This window comes from Callorhinus ursinus, unplaced genomic scaffold, assembly GCF_003265705.2.
Source record: "Callorhinus ursinus isolate GAN/ISIS: 27379988/994484 unplaced genomic scaffold, GSC_fseal_2.0 scaffold67, whole genome shotgun sequence".
Classification (NCBI taxonomy): domain Eukaryota; kingdom Metazoa; phylum Chordata; class Mammalia; order Carnivora; family Otariidae; genus Callorhinus; species Callorhinus ursinus.
Genome location: NW_027397129.1, coordinates 1838892 through 1852839, shown reverse-complemented (window position 1 = coordinate 1852839; position 13948 = coordinate 1838892).

The window sequence follows — 13948 nt, the reverse complement described above, 5'->3', positions numbered from 1 at the left end:
TTTCCCCCTAAGGTCAGGAACAAGACAGGGATGATGACTCCCACCACTTCTATTCAACATAGTACTGGAAGTCCTAGCCACAGCAATCAGACAACAAAAAGAAATAAAAGGAATCTAAATCAGTAATGAAGAAATAAAACTTTCAGTATTTGCAAATGACATGATACTATATTTAGAAAACCCAAAAGACTCTACTCAAAAGACTACTAGATGGATAAATGAATTCAGAGCTGTTGCAGGATACAAAATCAATATACAGAAATCTGTTGCATTTCTATACACTAATAACACAGCAGCAGAAAGAGAAATTAAGAAAACAATTGCATTTACACTTGCACCAAAAATAATAAAATATCTAGAAATAAACTTAACCAAAGACATTAAAAGACCTGTACTCTGAAAAAGAAAAAACACTGATGAAAGATGGGGGTACCTGGGTGGTTCAGTTGGTTAAGCATCTGACTCTTGGTTTTGGCTCAGGTCATGATCTCACGGTCGTGAGATCGAGCCCAGCATCAGGCTCTGTCCTCAGCAAAGAGTCTGCTTCCCTTCTCCCTCTTCCTCTGTCCCTTACCCCACTCACACACTCTTTCTCCAAGATAAATAATCTTAAAAAAATACTGACCCCAAGTAGCCAAAGCAATCTTGAAAAAGAAAAGCAAAGCTGTAGGCATCACAATTTTGGACTTCAAGTTATATTACTGTGCTGTAGTAAATCAAAATAGTATGGTCCTGGCAGAAAAATAAACACATAGATCAATGGAACAGAATAGAAAGCACAGAAATATACTGGTGATTGTATGGTCAATTAATTTTTGACAAAGGAGGCAAAAATAACCAACAGGAAAAAGTCTCTTCAACAAATGTTGTTGGAAAAACTGGACAGCTACCTGCAAAAGCATGAAACTGGAACACTTTATTACATCATACACAAAAATAAATTCAAAATGGATTAAAGACCTAAATGTGATACCTGAAACCACAAAAATCATAGCAGAGAGCCCTGGCAGTAATTTCTCTGACATCAGGTATGTCTAGGTATTTCTCATAAGGAAAGGGAAACATAAGCAAAAATAAACTATTGGGGCTACATCAAAATAAAACAAAAAGTTTCTGCACAGCAAAGGAAAACAACAAAACTAAAAGACAACCTACTGAATGGGAGAAGATATTTGCAAGTGGCATATCTAACAAAGGGTTGGTATCCAAAATATATAAAGAAATTATAAAACTCAACACCCCCCAAAAAATGATCCAATTGAAAAATGGGCAGAAGACATGAACAGACATTTCTCCAAAGCAGACACAGATGGCCAACAGACACATGAAAAGATGCTCAAAAATCACTCATCATTAGCGAAATGTAAATCAAAACTACAATGAGATATCACCTCACAACTGCCAGAATGGTTAAAATAAAGATCTCAGGAAACAACAAGGATGGGAAGGATGTGGTGAAAAAGAACCTTGTGCACTGTCAGTGGGAATGCCAATTTGTGCAGCCACTGTGCAGTATGGAGATTCCTCAAAAAATTAGAAATAGAACTACCCTATATCCAGGATTTGCACTACTGGGTGTTTACTAAAAAAATACAAAAACACTAATTCGAAAGGATAAATGTACATTATGTTTACTGTAGCATTATTTACAATAGCCAAACTATAGAAGCAGCCCGAGTGTCCATAGATAGATGAATGAATAAAGAAGAGGTGGTAAACACACACACACACACACACACACAGACACATGAGAACGGAATATTATTCAGCCATAAAAAGAATAAAATCTTGCCATTTGCAACAAAATGGATGGAGTTAGAGGGGATAATGGTAACTGAAATAAGCCAGTCAGAGAAAAATTAAATATATGATTTCACTCATATGTGGAATTTAAGAAACAAAACAAATGAACAAAGGAAATAAAAAGAGACAAAAAAGAATCTTAAGCTTTGAGAACAAACTGATGGTTCTGATGGTTACTAGAGAGCAGGTGGGTGAGAGGATGAGTGGAAGGTGAAGAGGATTAAGAGTACACTTATCTTGATGAACACTCAGTAATATATGGAGTTGTTGAATCACTGTATTGTACACCTGAAACTTATATAACACTGTATGTTGATTGTAATTAAAATTTTAAAAAAGAGTCATAGAAATCATCAGGGGGAGGCATAACTAAGGCAATGTTTATGAATGAATATTTAGGTGATAATCTTATAAAGAATTGACTACCAGAAAGGTCAGAATAGACATTACCTTTGAGGAGTTGGAGATGGTTGTGATTAGAATGGCTTTCTGGGTTAGCTGGCAAAATTTTAATTTTTAAACCTGATTTGTAACCTAGTTGGCTGATTACAAGGGTATTTGCCTCATAATAATTCCTTAAGCTATACATTTGTTTTATGCAGTTTTCTATATCTGTTATATTTTAAAATAAAAAGTTTTTTTAAAGAAAAACACTTTATTTCACACTGGTTCTCTTTCCTTTTTTCAGCAGTGAGACATTAGCACCCAGCCTGAATATGCATAATTTTACAGCAGGGGCATAGAGGGCAGGGCTAGATTGTTCTAATTGCTTAGGAAATAAAGATAGCTCAGGGATTATTCAGTATTTTGGAGTAAAAAAAAAAAAGTCATGAAAAACACATTCCTGAGATCTTGCCATTTGCAATGACGTGGATGGAACTGGAGGGTGTTATGCTGAGTGAAATAAGTCAATCAGAGAAAGACATGTATCATATGACCTCACTGATATGCGGAATTCTTAATCTCAGGAAACAAACTGAGGGTTGCTGGAGTGGTGGGGGGTGGGAGGGGTGGGGTGATTGGGTGGTAGACATTGGGGAGGGTATGTGCTATGGTGAGTGCTGTGAATTGTGCAAGACTGTTGAATCACAGATCTGTACCTCTGAAACAAATAATGCAATATATGTTAGGAAAAAAAAAGAAGATAGCAGGAGGGGAAGAATGAAGTGGGGGAAATCAGAGGGGGAGACGAACCATGAGAGACGATGGACTCTGAAAAACAAACTGAGGGTTCTAGAGGGGAGGAGGTGGGGGGATGGGTTAGCCTGGTGATGGGTATTAAAGAGGGCACGTTCTGTGTGGAGCACTGGGTGTTATACACAAACAATGAATCATGGAACACTACATCAAAAACTACTGATGTAATGTATGATGATTAACATAACAAAAAAATTTAAAGAAAAACCCCACATTCCTCCACTTTTTGTCCCCTACAAGTGTCATACGTTTCATTATTTCTTTTATAAATGTGGCTTCCTCTCTAGTAATCAAAGTTATGAATTAAAATATCAGTAAATTTTATACATATAAATCGGTCAACCCCTCATGAAAATCAGCATTTTTACATAAAATCTGTGATTCTGTCGCACTTTAAGAGATCAGAAATGTGTCTTTTTAAAAGATTTATTTATTTATTTATTTATTTTAGGGAGTGGGGGAGGAGCAGAGGGAGAGAGAATCTCAAGCAGATTCCCCGCTGAGCACCTAGCCTGACCTGGGGCTCAATCTCACAACCCTGAGATCATGACTTGAGCCGAAATCGAGAGTCAGAGGCTTACCTGAATGAGCCACCCAAGTGCCCCCAGAAACATGTCTTTTATATATATCACTATTTCTTCAATATCATATAAAAATAAGTCACCAAAAATAAGCTCAATTATGTCCACATGTACTAAAATAGAAGAAAGACCGTGTAGAAGAAAGTAAAATCTACCAGATTCACAACCTGCCCTTAGCTTCATTATTTTGTTGCTAGCTCATTTCTTTTTTTTTTGTTTTATTATGCTACGTTAATCACCATACATTACATCATTAGGTTTTTTTTTTCCCTTAAGGAAAACCATTTAATCTCGTTTTTTTTTATTATGTTATGTTAACCACCATACATTACATCATTAGTTTTTGATGTAGTGTTCCATGATTCACTGATTGCGTGTAACACCCAGTGCTCCATTCAGTACGTGCCCTCTTTAATACCCATCACCAGGCTAACCCATCCCCCACCCCCTCCCCTCTAGAACCCTCAGTTTGTTTCTCAGAGTCCATAGTCTCTCGTGGTTCATCTCCACCTCCTATTTCCCCCCCTTCATTTTTCCCTTCCTGCTAACTTCTTCTTTTTTTTTTTTTAACATATAATGTATTATTTGTTTCAGAGGTACAGGTCTGTGATTCAACAGTCTCACACAATTCACAGCACTCACCATAGCACATACCCTCCCCAATATCTATCACCCAACCACCCCATCCCTCCCACCCCCCACCACTCCAGCAACCCTCAGTTTGTTTCCTGAGATTAAGAATTACTCTTGTCAGTGAGATCATATGATACATGTCTTTCTCTGATTGACTTATTTCGCTCAGCCTAATACCCTCCCGTTCCATCCATGTCATTGCAAATGGCAAGATGTCATTCCTTTTGATGGCTGCATAATATTCCACTGTATGTATATACCACTTCTTCTTTATCCATTTATCTGTTGATGGACATCTTGGCTCTTTCCATAGTTCAACTATTGTGGACATTGCTGCTATAAACATTGGGGTGCATGTACCCCTTGGGATCCCTACATTTGTATCTTTGGGGTAAATACCCAGGAGTGCAATTGGTGGGTCGTAGGGCAGCTTTATTTTCAACTTTTTGAGGAACCTCCATACTGTTTTCCACAGTGGCTGCACCACCTTGCATTCCCACCAACAGTGTAGGAGAGTTCCCTTTTCTCCGCATCCCCGCCAACATCTGTCATTTCCTGACTTGTTAATTTTATCCATTCTGACTGGTGTGAGGTGGTATCTCATTGAGGTTTTGATTGGATTTCCCTGATGCTGAGCGATGTTGAACACTTTTTCATGTGTCTGTTGGCCATTTCGATGTCTTCTTTGGAAAAAAATGTCTGGTCATGTCTTCTGCCCATTTCTTGATTGGATCATTTGTTCATTGGGTGTTGAGTTTGATGACTTCTTTATGGATTTTGGATACTAGCCCTTTATCTGATATGTCATTTGCAAATATCTTCTCCCATTCTGTCGGTTGTCTTTTGCTTTTGTTGACTGTTTCCTTTGCTGTGCAAAAGCTTTTTATCTTGATGAGGTCCCAATAGTTCATTTTTGCCCTTGCTTCTCTTGCCTTTGGCGATGTTTCTAGGAAGAAGTCGCTGCAGCTGGGGTCGAAGAGGTTGCTGCCTGTGTTCTCCTTTAGGATTTTGATGGACTCCTGTCTCACATTTAGGTCTTTCAACCATTTTGAGTCTATTTTTGTGTGTGGTGTAAGGAAATGGTCGAGTTTCATTCTTCTGCATGTGGCTGTCTAATTTTCCCAACACCATTTGTTGAAGAGACTGTCTTTTTTCCATTGGACATTCTTTCCTGCTTTGTCACCCAAAACCATAAGATACCTAGGAATAAATTCAACCAAAGAGGCAAAGGATCTCTACTCAGAAAACTATAAAATACTCATGAAGGAAATGGAGGAAGACACAAAGAAATGGAAAAACGTTCCATGCTCATGGACTGGAAGAACAAATATCGTGAAGATGTCAATGCTACCTAGAGCAATCTACACATTTAATGCAATCCCTATCAAAATACCATCCACTTTTTTCAAAGAAATGGAACAAATCATCCTAAAATTTGTATGGAACCAGAAAAGACACCGAATAGCCAGAGGAATGTGGAAAAAGAAAAGCAAAGCTGGTGTCATCAAAATTCTGGACTTCCAGCTCTATTACAAAGCTGTAATCATCAAGACAGTATGGTGCTGGCACAAAAACAGATGCATAGATCAGTGGAACAGAATAGAGAGCCCGGAAATGGACTCTCAACTCTATGGTCAACTAATCTTCGACAAAGGTGCTAGCTCATTTCTATTACCCATGAGGCTTGTCTTTTATAATATAAATAATAATTTTATTTTTAAACTTTTGTTAACAGAAAATTTCAGGTATATACAGAAGTAGATATAGTAGTATAGTGGACCTCCATCTACTCATCTTGTAGCCTCAAGAATTATCAATACATGGCTGATCTCGTTTTATCTATACACATATCTAATCCTCTTTCTCACTGGATTATTTTGAAGGAAATCCTAAACATTTTATTATTTTCATTAAAAAATTGCTTTCAATAAAGTAAGCAACAAGAAACTCTTTAAGAAAGCAGCATGCACAAAGAGCCAAATACTTCCAGTTAACACTAGTGCCTACATGAAAGCTAAGCCAACAGAACTCTGCACCTCAATCCAGAAAATGTGTATTATTTTGCTAAAGCTTCAGTTTCCACCTTTGTAGTTAAACTTATACTATTAATTATCACCATGCCAATGGGATATCAAAACCAACTTTTGCAGCAACACTATCCAGAAAATTCTTAATATCTTACTAAAGTTTGCTGTGTTCAGTTTTCTTTATTTTAATTAACTAATTAATTAATTTTTAAAAGTTTTGTTTTAAATTCCAGTTAGTGAACATACAGTGTAATTAGTTTCAGGTATACAACATAGTGCTTCAACAATTCCATATAGCAGCCTGTGCTCATCACAACAAGTGCACTCCTCAATCCCTATCACCTATTAACCCATCCCCCTACCCACCTCCCCTCTGGTCACCATCACTTTGTTTTCTATAGTTAAGAGTCTGTTTCTTGGTTTGCCTCTTTCTTTCTTTCTTTTTTCCCTTTGGTCGTTCATTTTGTTTCTTAAATTCCACATATGAGTGAAATCATATGATATTGTCTTTCTCTGACTGACTTATTTTACTTAGCATAATACACTTTAGGTCTATCCGTGTTTTTGCAAATGGCAAGATTTTGTTCTTTCTATGGATATATAATATTCTATTGTATATATCACATCTTCCTTATCTATTCCTTATCGATTCATCAGTCACTGGACACTTGGGCTATTTGAATAATTTGGTTATTATAGATAATGCTGCTATAGACATGGGGGTGCATGTATGGCTTCAAATTAATATTTTTCTATTCTTTATGTAAATACCTTGTAGTGCAATTTCTGGATCATAGGGGAGTTCTATTTTTAACTTTTTGAGGAACCTCCATATTGTGAGGCTGCACCAGTTTGTATTCCCATCAACAGTATCTTATATTTTTCTCCTTTCTCCACATCCTCACCAACAGTTGTTGTGTCTTTTGTCGTTGATTTTAACCATTCTAACTGGTGAGAGGTGATATCTAATTGTAGTTTTGATTTGCATTTCCCTGATGATCAGTGATGTTGAGCATCTTTCCATGTGTCTGTTGGCCATCTGTGCATCTTTGGAGAAATGTCTATTCATGTCCTCTTCCCATTTTTGAATTGGATTATTTCTTTTTTGGGTGTTGAGTTTTATAAGTTCTTTATATATTTTAGATACTAACCCTCTATCAGATATGTCATTTACAATTATCATCTCCCATTCTGTAGGTTGCTATTTAGTTTTGTTGTTTCCTTCTCTGTGCAGAAGCTTTTTATTTTGAAAAGCACCTATAGTTTATTTTTGTTTTTGTTTCTCTTTCCTCAGGAGACATATCTAGAAAGAAGTTGCTATGGCTGATCTCAGAGAGGTTATTGCATGTGTCCTCCTCTGGGATTTTTATGGTTTCAGTTCTCACATTTAGATCTTTAATCCATTTTTAATTTATTTCATTCTCATGGATTAGAAGAACAAATATTGTCAAAATGCCTACATTACCCAAAGCAATCTACATGTTTAATGCAATCTCAAAGTACTGACAGCATTTTTTACAGAGCTAGAACAAACAACCCTAAAATTTGTATGGGACCACAAAAGAATCTGATAGTCAAAGCAATCTCAAAAAAGCAAAGCAAACCTGGAGGCATCACAATTCTGGACTACAAGTTATATTATAAAGCTGTATTGATCAAAACAACATGGTACTGGCATAATAAAAAGACACATAGAGCAATATAACAGAATAGAAAACCCAGAAATGAACGCACAACTAAATGGCCAATTATTCTTTGACAAAGCAGGAAAGGCTATCCAGTGGGAAAAGGACAGTCTCTTCAACAAATGGTGTTGGGCAAACTGGACAGCAACATGAAAAAGAATGAAACAGGACCACTTTCTTACACCATATAATTGCCTTTAAAGTTCAATCCACATGGATAATGGAAAGAGAATTGAGCTGTAAGCTAGATGTTGGTTAGTTCCAGCTCTGCTAATCTATTTTATTATGTCCTTAAGCAAATCACAGAAAAAACTTTGAGCCTGTTCCTTGAGAGAGGATACTGTGATAGCTCAATCTACTTCAAGCTCTGCCTCTAAGTCATTAATAAATTTTTAGTAGCATTACCTCCTGTTGGAGCTAGAAGATAAAGCTTAAATGCTTTTCACAAAGAATTAACTGTAGTTGAAAGCTCTAAGAATAAGATTAAGGTAAAGTAGTACTTCAAATTTTTTAAATGTAAATTTTAACTACAGATATAGTCATTGCTATTCCAAAAAATCCACTGTGAGATTTTCTTTTTTTAAAATTATGTTTAGTTAGCCACTGTATAGTAAATCATTAGTTTTTGATGTAGTGTTCAATGATTCATTAGTTGCATATAACACCCAGTGCTCATCACAACACGTGCCCTCCTCAATACCCATCGACCAGCTACCCCAACCCCCCACTCCCCTCTCCTCTGAAACTCTCAGTTTGTTTCAAGGAGTCCAGAGTCTCTCATGGTGTGTCTCCCTCTCTGATTTCTCCCCCTTCAGTTTTCCCTCCCTTCCCCTATGGTCCTCCATGCTATTCCTTATGTTCCATATATGAGTGAAACCGTATGATGATTGTCTTTCTCTGATTGACTTATTTCAGTTAGCATAATCCCCTCCAGGTCCATCCATGTTGATGGATGGCTGAATAATAGTCCATTGCATATATGTACCACATCTTCTTTATCCATTCATCTGTCGAAGGGCATCTCGGCTCCTTCCACAGTTTGGCTAATGTGAAAATTACTGCTATGAACATAGGGGTGCATGTTACCCTTCTTTTCACTTCATCTGTATCTTTTGGGTAAATACCTAGTAATGCAATGGCTGGGTCATAGGGTACCTTTATTTTTAACTTCTTGAGGAATCTCCATACTGTTTTCCAGAGTGGCTGTACCAGCTTGCATGCCCACCAGCAGTGTAAGGGGATTCCCCTTTCTCCACATCCTCACCAACATTTGTTGTTTCTTGTTTTGTTATTTTTGCCATTCTGACTGGTGCAAGGTGGTATTTCATTGTGGTTTTGATTTGAATTTCCCTGATGACTAGTGATGTTGAGCATTTTTTCATTTGTCTGTGAGCCATTTGTATGTCTTCTTTGGAGCAGTGTCTGTTCTTATCTTTTGCCTTGATTATTTGTTTTTTGGGTGTTGAGTTTGAGAAGTACTTTATGGATCTTGGATACCAGCCCTTTATCTGAAATATCATTTACAAATATCTTTTCCCATTCCTTAGATTTCCTCTTAGTTTTGTTGACTGTTTCCTTTGCTGTGCAAAAGCTTTTTATCTTGATGAAGTCCCAAAAGTTCATTTTGGCTTTTGTTTCCCTTGCCTTTGGAGATGTGTCTTGAAAGAAGTTGCTGTGGCCAATGTTGAAGAGGTTACTGCCTATGTTCTCCTCTAGGCATTTAATGGATTCCTGTCTCACATTGAGGTCTTTCATCCATTTTGAGTTTATTTTTGTGTATGGTGTTAGAGAATGGTCGAGTTTCATTCTTCTGTATGTAGCCATCCAATTTTCCCAACACCACTAATTGAAGAGACTGTCTTTTTTCCATTGGATATTTTTTCCTGATTTGTCAAAGATTAGTTGAACATAGAGTTGAGGGTCCATTACTGGAGTCTCTAGTCTGTTCCATTGATCTATGTGTCTGTTTTTGTGCCAATACCGTGCTGTCTTGGTGATTACAGCTTTGTAATATAGCTTGAAGTCAGGCAATGTGATGCCTCCAGCTTTGTTTTTCTTTTTCAACATTCCCTTGGCAATTCAGGGTCTTTTCTGGTTCTATACAAATTTTAGGATTGTTTGTTCCAGCTCCTTGAAAAATGGCGGTATTTTAATAGGGATGGCATTGAAAGTGTAAATTGCTCTGGGCAGGATAGACATTTTCACGATGTTTATTCTTCCAATCCATGAGCATGGAATGTTTTTCCATCTTTTTGTGTCTGCCTCAATTTCTTTCATAAGTGTTCTGTAGTTTCTAGAGAATAGATCCTCTATCTCTTTGGTTAGGTTTGTTCCTAGGAATCTTATGGTTTTTGGTGCAATTGTAAATGGAATCAATTCCTTAATTTCTCTTTCTACAGTTACATTGTTAGTATATAGAAAAGCAACTGATTTCTGTGTATTGATTTTGTATCCTGCCACGTTGCTGAATTGCTGTATGAGTTCTAGTAATTTGCGGGTAGAGTCTTTTGGGTTTTCCACATAAAGTATCAAATCATCTGTGAAGACAGAGAGTTTGACTTCTTTGCCAATTTGGATGTCTTTTATTTCTTTTTGTTGTCTGATTGTTGATGCTAGGACTTCTAGCATTATGTTGAACAATAGTGGTCAGAGTGGGCATCCCTGTCATGTTCCTGACCTTAAGGGAAAAGCTCTTAACTTTTCCCCATTGAGAATGATATTCACTGTGGGCTTGTGGGCTTTTCATAGATGCCTTTATGATATTGAGTTATGTTCCTTCTATCTCTAGATTTTGAAAACTTTTAATCAGGAAAGGATGCTGTGTTTTGTCAAATGCTTTTTCTGCATCAACTGAGAAGATCATGTTTCTTGTCTTTTCTTTTATTAATGTGCTCTATCACATTGATTGATTTCTGAATGTCAAAGTACCCTTGCATCCCAGGAATAAATCCCACCCGGTCCTGGTAAATAATCCTTTTAATGTACTGTTGGATCCTATTCGCTAGGATCTAGTTGAGTATTTTGGCATCCATGTTCATCAGGAATATTGGTGTGTAATTCTCCTTTTTGATGGGGTCTTTGCCTGGTTTTGGGATAAGGGTAATGCTGGCCTCATAGAATGAGTTTGGAAGTTTTCCTTCTATTTCTATTTTTTGGAACAGCTTCAGTAGAATAGGTATGATTTCTTCTTTACATGTTTGATAGAATTCCCTTGGGAAGCCATCTGGCCTTGGACTCTCGTTTTTTGGGAGGTTTATGATTACTGCTTCAATTTCCTTTCTGGTTATGGGTTGTTCAAGTTTTCTATCTTCCTGTGGTCTGGAGTGGTCTGAAGCCATCATCAAAAAAACAAAGACAAAATGAAACACAAGAATGAAATTTAAAAAATGAATAAATTAGAAAAAATTTAAAATGGGGGGCAGGTTGAGGGGGCCTATAATCTTTCAGTGTGGACAAAATAGGGTATTTCAGTTGTTCCAGGGTGTATTTTGGTCTTTGTGTTAGAGGACACTATATCCCAAAATTAAAGGAAAGTAAAACTTGTATATATATAAAGGTAAAATTGAATACTTAAAAAAGGACCGCAATAAAGTATATATCTATAAAAAATATAGGTGTGAAAAATACAATTTAAAAAGCTACTATGAAATAGAAGTTGATATGATAAACATCTAGTTGAAATGAGAAGGTAAAAAGAAAAAAAAACAGAAAAATCATAAGAAAAAGAGAAGGAGAATTTTATCTGAAAAATAAGTCGCGAGGCCACACCTGGAGCTCAAAATAAAAGTTTCCCAAGGTGTTGGGATTTTGGAGGCTTAGTTGATGATTCACAAGATTTTCATCCACCTGTTCTTCCCACCTGTTTTCTGGGGGAGGGGTCTGCCTCAGTGCTTCTCAGGAATCCCTGCCTGTGTGGAGTTGCCCCACCCCATGTCAGGGGGTTGGGCTCAGGGGAAACCAGTCTCTTGTGTGGCTTTTCTTCCCTGGGGGCTTTCTGTTCTTCTTCAGAGGATCAGAGCAAAAATGACCACAGCAGCCAAACCTTTGGCCCAGAGAAGAAAATTAAGAGTCTGCTCTTTAATATACCCTCCAGAACAGACAGTTTCCACTTCTGTATGGAGTGCGGAAAACCACAGCCTCCCGTGGTGTGCGCCCACAGCAACTCTGTCAGAGGTGGTCCCAGGGGCCCAGGAGTGCCATTGCCCTTTGTGATTCTAAAACTTCAAGCAGCTGTGGGCTCTCATGCACACTCCAAGCTCCTGGGTTATGTCTCGGCACCGCTCTAAAGCCCTTTCTGGGCCGCTACCGCTCTGTGAGTTTTTGCCCAGTCAGGGTCCCAGGTTTCAGATTTTTTCAGGCTGCCCAATAGAAGAATGATTATTGACTGGCCTGGCTTGCAGTTTATGGTGATTCGAGCTGAACCCCTTCTTAGGCTTACTGACCATAACCTGCTTCCTGGCTCCACTACTCAGGTACTCTACTGGTTAGGGATCCCCTTTTGCTCTGTGGCTTCTCATATCCCGAGACCACCATGCCCTACCTAGAATTCTGCCTTTTCATTTCCAGAGCCCCTTTCAGAGAGGGATGTCTCTCCCTAGAACAGATTTATAAGGGTTCTGATTTTGCGCTCCGATGTTATATCACTTTCCAGGCGCCAGCTTATGGAGGTTCCCTCTCGCTTCTGTTTATCTTCTGATATTTCCCCACAGATTCATGACTGCACATCCTAGCTTGCAAAAAGCAGGCGCTTTTCTGCTTGTAGAGATCCAGATATATACTCTTACATCTCAGGCTGATTTCATTTGTGTTCAAAATGGTTTGGTAGATATCCAGCTAAATTCTAGGGACCAGTTGAAATGCGGTCCCCTACTTGTCTGCCATCTTGGCCTCCAAAAAAAAAAAACCCTTAAGTATGAGATTGCAGGAGTCTTCCCCTTAGTTAAAGAGCACTGTAATTTTTTTCCTTCTCGCATAATAGATATGCTGGATTAAGTTGAGTGTACCATCCAGAGAGTCTGTGCAATGCATTCATGAGATATTTTTCTAGCACACCTACGTAGACATAACCAGAGATTGTTTTTTAAATAGCTGGGAAAGCATTGACCTCCTATATAATGCAATACTCAACTAGGAAGTATGTTAAACCAGAATTCACTTTCAGATATATTTTGGGGCCAGATTTTTACCCTGGTTTTTAACAAGGCAGCTTAAGAAATAATGTTTATACTCAATATATGGTAAGCAATGCCATTTCTAGAAAAATATTGAATGCAAAAATGCTTCCTAGTAGAAAAAAATTCTCTGGATTGAAAATGCTTTCTAGGGCACCTGGGTGGCTCAGTTGGTTAAGCGACTGCCTTCGGCTCAGGTCATGATCCTGGAGTCCCAGGATCGAGTCCCACATTGGGCTCCCTGCTCAGCAGGGAGTCTGCTTCTCCCTCTGACCCTCTTCCCACTCGTGCTCTCTATCTCTCATTCTCTCTCTCTCTCAAATAAATAAATAAAATCTTAAAAAAATGCTTTCTAACTGTTTTCATTATTAATATTTCAAGTCCCGTCCTCATGCTACCATGAGAAAAGTCATGGCATAACTGAACACACCTTGATTTCTTTCTCTTGGTGACTTCCAAATGCCATCCTATGGGAGTACAATACTTAGAACAATGTAATACAATTCCCAATTCCCTCCAAATATTAAGATCATTGTAATAAATTTAATTTACATTTTGAGGTCTTGCCCACCTGTAGAAATTCTTCAGCTTCCAATTCAGCTTCCAATTCTTCTATGGCTGCTTTCACCCAGAAGTTAGGGGCAGGGGTTCTAAAACTCACTGGCACTTCTGTCAAAACCTAGTAGTAGTCCATTCTTGAACATCTTTGCCTCTAAATATTTTTTATTTATTTATTTGAGAGAGAGAGAGCATGTAGGAGCAGGCAGAGGGGCAGAGGGAGAAGCAGACTCCCCACTGAGCAGGGAGCCTGACAGGGGGCTAGAGCCCAGGACAATGGGATCATGACCTGA